This window comes from Crocodylus siamensis, chromosome 4, assembly GCF_052110815.1.
Source record: "Crocodylus siamensis isolate JL-2025a chromosome 4, ASM5211081v1, whole genome shotgun sequence".
NCBI classification, from domain to species: Eukaryota; Metazoa; Chordata; order Crocodylia; family Crocodylidae; genus Crocodylus; species Crocodylus siamensis.
In genome coordinates this window covers 28,750,295-28,758,423 of record NC_143398.1, presented here as the reverse complement: position 1 = coordinate 28,758,423, position 8,129 = coordinate 28,750,295, and positions in this window count along the sequence as shown.

The window sequence follows — 8,129 nt, the reverse complement described above, 5'->3', positions numbered from 1 at the left end:
GACCCAGACTAGCAGGTGTTTCGAGGTGGGTTTATCTCTCAGTTTAGCATGTCGGATCTTTTCCAATTCGCATGGACTATGGAAGAGACAGAGCATATCAGTGACAAACCTGTATACCTGGGCATGTCTGTATGGCCTCATTCCTAAAAGCAAGACTGCTGCTAGGTGAGTCCTACCCACTGATTCCCATTCTGGCATGCCAGAGACTGGCATACCAGAGCAGCAGCACTGGAGCCCCTCCATGCTGCAGGAAGAAGCCCAGCATCACAGCTTGTTTCCAAGGCAGCAGCTAAGTCCTTGGGATGCTGGCCTCTTCCTGTGGTCCTGGGTTGGCCAGAGTGGGTGCCATAGGCGCTGGATCTAGCATGAGGGAGGGGTCCATCGGCCTGATCAGGCCTGAGAGGCCAGTCTTGCACATGCCGCGCACCATTGGTTCCACACCACTCATCTGACCTACACAGCCAAAAGAGTTTGGCATCCCTGCTGTACAGTATTCAAAAAGGGCAGATGAGACAGCCTTGGTAATTGTGGGCTGGTTAGCCTGACATCTGTTCTGTGCAGAATAATGAAAATGCTGATACTGGATTTAATTACTAAAATAACTAGAAAATCAAAATATAATTAATGCTAGTCAACTTCGTTTGAATGAAGGTACATCTTGTCATAAAACCTGATTTCACTCTACAGTGAGATTTAATGAGATTTGCCTAAGATGTGAGGGAGGGTTTTAATGCATAATATTTACTTGGACGCAGGCACCTCCGTTCCACTTAAGTCACACTTCAGATGCTGAAGTCCCATTTTGAATCTGATTCCTAGTACTTTGTTTAGTAGGATTAGGAATACTCAGTCACAGAAGAAAAATGTAAACCAGATGCAGAGTCAATGACATCAATGTAATTTTTAGACTGCTGCCTCAAACACTCCTTGGGAGTCATAATATTATTTTGCTGCATTATTCAAACTGCTTAAAATTCTTAGGGGAGAGGAGGCTCTTATTTTTGTTAACATCAACATCCTGCACCTTAGTTGGGCAATAGCTGAGGTCAAGGCCCTGTAAGTCAGTTTCCTGTTACAAGGAAAGTTAGTGAAACAGCATCAGTGTATTTCCCTAATGTAAATGGCTTAGTCACATGATAGACCAGTCCTTGAACAAAAAAGGTTACAAACAGCATATAAGCAATCCACTGTTTCAGAAATTTCAGTAAAAAAAACCACAACCCAGGATGGGGGGCAGTACTGCAGTTACACCCCCTTTTGATTCCTGTTCCACCTGAATTTTAAAAACAACTGCCTGGGAGGGGCAGTGGCATTTCTAGTCAGGCAGCATTGTGAGGGTCAAACTGATGTCATAGCTCATTATTACCACCTCCTAGACTCCTGCTAATTTTTATCCAGTCCATTGGTGTTAATTACTCTCTATCCTTCTGATGTTCCACTTTTTAAACTATCCTTCTGCAATTTTGCTGTCACTTAGCCATACCTGGTAATGTCTCTGTTCTATATTTCACAACCTTACAGACTGTCAAACTAAAACCCTTAACTCAGGTGTAGTAATAATTCAGGTATAGTAATGATGACTGCCAGTGAAGTCAAAACTCTCAAGTATGCCAGATTTTGTTTTATAAATCAGAACAAGAGACATACTTTTAACTATACTGACTATAGGACTAATGCTACAATATCTTTTTTGATTTTTTTGTGCCTTTTTTCTAGTGTGTTATGTTTGTTAAAACATATTGTATCATCTAGCAAATCAATACACATTGCAATAGTTATATTTATTTTTGCTTTGTTTTTAAACTAAATAATATAGTGATAGCCCCCTAGCATATTAGTAATGTTTCTAGTTTCTCTTTAACTGGAGAAAAATATGTTGTGCTATATGATGATGTGCCACCCCATCTGCACTCCTTTCTTTTAAAAAGCTAACTCCCCCTATACTGGTTACTAGGAAGAAACGTGACATCAAGAATTGACTTTAATTAGTTGGCATAATACAGAAAGCAAAAGTTCTTGCTGCTTGCCACACTCTTTCAAAAAAAAATCTACAGGCTAAATAGTCATAGACTGAACAAAGTTTTTCAGAGACTGACTTTCAGGACTACAAGTATGTGTGGACTGTAGTCACAGTGACTGCAGTACAGTGTGGAGTTACCTGATCTAGCTTTAAAACAATTAAGTAGCTAGTTAACAGTCTAGCCATGGTAGTGTGGAGCTCAGGGCAGACTAAGTTACCCTGCTTCTTGGGGTGTTACCATATGTAGTTCATTTGCATCCAGTGAAGCCTATCTTTACAATATATTTTAATTAAAATAATTGGGAGAAAAGCTTTTTCTATTAAGACATTCAATACTCCTCCCTTTTGCAGGCCAAGAACATCCCAATTCATCTATGTGAGGCATCATTCACTCTTCCAGATGAAACAGGAAGGCGAGACAGCCCTGCTAATCAGAGAGGGCCTCAGTGAGTTAATTTCAGTTATCAGTTAATCTCAGAAATCAGAGCTTTAAAATTCTCTATGGAGGCTCAGTTTGGTAAGATTAAAGCAGAAATAAAAGAAATTAGAGGCAGGATCACAAATCTGGAGATAAAGGTGGAGAGAAAACTATGACCATCAGAAATTTCAGTAAAATCTACAGTAATACAATAAAGATGACTGAAAAGAAAGAAAATGACTTTATAGAGAAAACTGGGGACTTGGAAAATCTTGAGAGAAAAAGTAACATAAGAATAAGAGAGCTCTGAGAAGGTGTGGGGAAGGAGATCCAGCAGAATATTTATAGCAGGTTTTCTACTCCTTCCTACAGATGAAGGCAAAAGCAACAGTCCTGGTAGACACAGCACACAGAGTTCTCTACATTCCCCTCAGCTCACACAAGAGGCACGATACTTTGCTAGTACTGATACTTCTGATTCCACTCTAGGAGGCTATAAAATAAAAGTGTTTTGAAACTTGTCCAGACTACATTAATGAAAAGGAAGGAACTGAGTGAAATTACAGCATCTCTCAGAGAACAACTATAAGATACACATGGGCTTTTCCTTTTAAGCTTATCTTCATCAAGAACAGGAGAACATCATAAAGGAGAAAAAGGCAGACTTTAAAATCCTTGAAAAATTAAACTTAATGGAAAACATACTGAAATCTCAGCTCAAGCCTCACCCAGACAGCAAAAGGCAGACCATAATATTGAATGGCAAACAGTTAAAGCCAGGAGAAAAAAAAACAGCAAAATACAAGCATAAGGAGACTTGGAGAAGTCACAGAACTAGGGGTATTTGAAGGGATTTGACTGGGACTGAATAATTGTAGAAGGAAATGAAAATGGAGAGGGGACTGTCACAAGGACAAAAAGATTAAGAGAGTAATTCTGGGAACCAAAATATTTAGGAAAATGGAAATAAAGATAGGCTAAGGCTAAAAACAAATGGTAGGGGGTGGGAAAGAGGTATAAATATAGTATAATATGAGAAGAGACTGGGGGAGACTTGAAATATGTCTTTGCACAACTTCCTCCAGAAAACAGTATCTGACTAATAATAGAGTGCCAGGATTCCCTTGGATGAGAGCTGGTAACCTCCCAGGAAGGTGTTTATTACACAGGTGTGGAAAGGTTAAAGGTGCCATTCCATCCGAGGGTTAGGGTGAATCTCCACATTTCAGAAAAGGGGTAGGGGTATAAAAATAAGGATCAGTTGGGGATCTCAGTGGGAGGAGTAAAATGTATAAATATAAGCATTGTGTTGGGAGCCAAATGTGAGTGAAATTGGACTGGGTATATTACTGAGCATGGTAGGGCAATAAATAAAGTTAATGTTAGGCCTAGAATGTATAGAAGACTACACAGGGACCAAAAGAGTACTACAGGTATATTAAAGTAGATCAAACATAATCTAGATATGCTTTGTTTTCTTATATTGTAAGAAGGTGAAGGTAGTTCCAACTAATATGTATTTATTTATTTATTGCTGGTGATACTAAACAGCTTACAAGAATGGTGGGAAAGCTTCAGGTGAGAGAGTAGAATTTTATTCAGAAAACAACAAGCATAAAAATGATACAAAATTATTTCTATGAATGTTAAAAATCTGAATGGCCCTGTTGAAAGAAGGAGTGTTTTGCAAGTAATGAAAAGGTAGACCCAGAATTGTGCTTTTGCAAGAAGCTCATTTGCAGACTGGACATGAAAAATACTGAGAACAAAAATCTACCAGCCAGTGTCCCATGCCGTATTCTTTGAATATTACTGAATTTTATTTTTACATATATACATATTATATTGATGGTACAGATGATAAAATAATTGTTTTATGTTACTTCCTTTGGAAAGATGTAATCACTTCAGCATCAGCTAATTATTGTGTATTACTGCTGGACATGAAGCTTGTACAGACCTATGTGCAAAATTTAAATGACTAAATTCTAATATCAGTGCCTTTTGTAGAAGAATGTAAATTCGTGACTGGGACCACCTGAAATATATCAATACAATTAATCTCATCTCTGGCTTTGGTATCAAGTATACCTAATGCTCAACTACTCTAAATTGATTGTAAATAAGTTCCTCTTTCAAAGTGATTGCTTCTCCCTCGTTATCCCATTCCTCTCCAATCTAGGTGTCTGTGCCAGTTGGAAAATATTTTGGGATCTTCCCTGTTATAACAATAATCTATACAGTGCCTTACAATTCATCGTCTAAGGTGCTCAGTTCAAGTAATCAAGCCCTACTGCAATTAATCAAGTAGTATACCTCCAGTTTAGGGTGTTGGGCTCAAACAATCAAGCCATACTATAGTTAAGCAAATTATAAAGCTCCGGCGTGATCAAGGATTTTTATGCATGTCAGTTTCATCCACAACAACCAGAGATGGATCCAAAAGGTTAACATTTACACCACAATTAAAGGACAATGACCCTCCACACTGTCAGCTTTGTCTGGACCCTGATCTTCAACTCATCAAGAAAATATGTTTTGAACAATTAGTATAAGAGAAGAATGAAGCTGCCAGCAAGTGCACTCATCCCAGAAAAGAAACAACACGCTGCCCCATCATAACCTGCTCCCAGCTAACCACTCTCAGCGATGGATCCACGCCTGGTGAGAAGCTGCAAAGATCAGGACCGCTTCCTTACCCATGTTGGTAAGAACCACTATTACAGCTAGAAATATACTGAACTTGATTATAGCTTATTTTATTTGTAGAGTGAAATAGGAAAATGACAGGTAGGCTATATAATTCGTTTTTAATTAATAAAGCCTCTCTGTTAACTATTGATGGAAATGTTGTGTCAGTCTTCCTAAACACTAAGCATCCCATTTTAATTGCAACAATTACTCTAGAGCTGGAATTTGATTATAGAGTTGTCTAAATAAAACAAAGAGAAAAAGAAATAGGGAGGAGAGAATTTCATACTACTAACGGTTAGTGATCAAGATGGGGATACTTCTTTGCTGTTTCAACAAAATTTTAGATTTTCAGCAAGGTTCTTGTGCAGAACTTATTGGTAGGCTCAGGGTCTAAACTTGGGCATGTATACATGTGCACTTTAATGCATCTTAGCTTATTTTAATGTGAATTAAAGCATCACAAAAACCCCATGCTCTTTAGCTGATGCACAATAAAATGAGCTAATGTGCATTTTTCCAGTACCTCAGAATGGAGGTTGTCCCAGGGGGCAAAGTAATGAACGGAACTCACCTGCAGCTCAGGACAAGATGTGCACGGGGAGGAGCCCGCGCGGCTTGTTAGCCACCTTTTTGTTCAACTGCGGTCAGCTGGTGATGTTATTGTCGGATGCCGGCTGGCAGCGATAAAAATGGCGGCTGCGGCCGCAGAGGGGGAGGATAGCCCAGGTGAGGAGCAGCAGCCATTGTCGACGACAAGAGGAGCCTCTGCTACAAGACTCATGGAGCCAGGAGAGCCAGCAGGGACGTGGACGGAGTAGGGCCAAACCTCCCGACTGGAGACTGCACCGGACAACGTGGGAACTGGAGGCATGGCACCTGAGGATGCGGCTGGAAGAGCACCCGGGAGTGAAGCAACCCACAGGTGGGGTGCCGGGACGATGGGGCACGGAGACAGTCTCACCAGGGCGGAGAGACCACGGGAGAGCCCTGAGGGGGTACAATTGGGGTGGGCATCGCCGCCAGGCGCCGACAGAGTAACAGGCAGGAGGGAGGAAGGCTGGAGGTGATCGGTCTGGGTCGGACCAGAAGAGAGCCGGGGAGGGCTCGGAGTAGACCGATTAGACGATAGGGAGACACTGGGTGGTCAGCATTTTGGTTGTTTCGTTTGTTTAGGTAACCCTGGCTAAGGGTTAGAGAGCTAGGGGAGTGTGCCCGCAGATTGAGGCTGAAGGGAAGCCTCTGTGAGTCTATAGTTTCCTTTGATTTTCCTTCCCCTGAAGAGAGGGGTGCAGGCGAGGAGGGCTGTGGGGCCGAGCCTGATGGTGAGCACCAGCACCACAGCTGTGAGGTGTGGTCACGTAGAGGCAGGCCAGGGCACGTCGCTCCACAGCTGGGAACAAGAACAACAGGTGAGGGACGCACTGAAGGTGGTGTGAGGCCGGGGTGTAGGGGTGGCGGAGCCCCGCGAGTGACCGCCGGGGGATCCTGGACCATGGGGTATCCCGTCAACCAAACCCTCACACTGAGAAACATCAAGTCATGGCAGGCGAGAAGGGGGTTGGGGACAGGGAGAGAAGAGAGCTACTCCGGCACAGACAATATCCCAACAGGTGTTTGACATCTACCTGCAAAGCAAAAACTGCTCAAGAGCGGTTAATCGAAGCCCGGCAGTCACAGAGATACTAGATTTAATGCACATTATCCAAAGTGCATTAATTGAATGTGTAGATGCACCCACAGAAACGTTTCTAATTCTCTCACACAAGGAAGAGAATGGGATAGTAACAGAGGAGCTAAGGTGTCTTGCTCTGGATTCAGAGGTTTGACATCAAAGGTATTATGTATTTTGTCCCCTCAGTTAACCAAACTTTAAATGGATATTCAGTCATTACAGTTGGGGAGTGAAAGAGTGCTTATGAAATGTTATGGATCCAGTGGCAAAAGTCTGAACCTTGTTCTAGACTCCTACTGAAGTCTACTCCCACTCAACCCAGCTGCAGATAGGTGCCTGCTCCTCTGAGTAGGGATTCAAAGGCAGTTAGCCATGTTGTTGACTACATTTCTTCTTTGTGTGCTGCTGGCTACTGGAATTGGTGCGTTTTAACCATGCTAACTCAGTGAGGGGCTAGACTTAGGCACTTTTTTAACTGTTGCACAGACTGTATATTAAACATGAAAATGTTATCAAACACAATAAAAATTCCTAAATACTTTAATGAAATAAATATTTTATGGTACTGATGCCTATAAAGCTGTGCACATGATTCTTTAGTCTTCTACTTAATAATATTAAATTTAGAGCAGTATTTTGATAGCAGTGTAACTGGAAAGATGTCACTCTTTTTCTGCCTCCTGTATTTCTTGTATAGAACCATAGGAAAGTAGGGCTTGAAGGAACCACATGAGGTCATCTAGTTCAGCCCCTGCTCCAGGCAGGATCATCCCTAACTAAACCATTGCAGTCAAGTATCTGTCTAAAAAGTGTCTGCTTTTGTATAGGTAAGGTTCTTAGCTGCTAGCAGTGCATCTGGCACTTAACTTTTAATTCACATATAGTATCTTTCTATGAGACACTGTATTCCCTATATTTACATCCATTCTCTCATTTAAATAAACATATTCTAGGGTGAATAATCCATACAAATCCAATGTATATGGATTATTATATGGATATATATAAAATTGTATTGTTGAATTTTATTTTATATATAAGAATTGTATTACAATCCTTACTTTGGAAGGTTATTTATTATTTTCCTGCCTCTCAGATAAAACTTTCCTTCTTGTTCGAATTGAGTAGTCATGAACCATAAAACTACTGTCCCCTCCCTCCCAGAGTATTACAGTCCTTAAAAGTTACTGTGAAGTGCTATTTAATTAGAGACTTTCTTTCTTCTGTATATGACTACGAATTTTGGGACATATTTGAATGATGATGACTTTATATTTTTCCCCATGTAAATTAAATCAAGTGCCCACATTGCAGGATGGCAATAA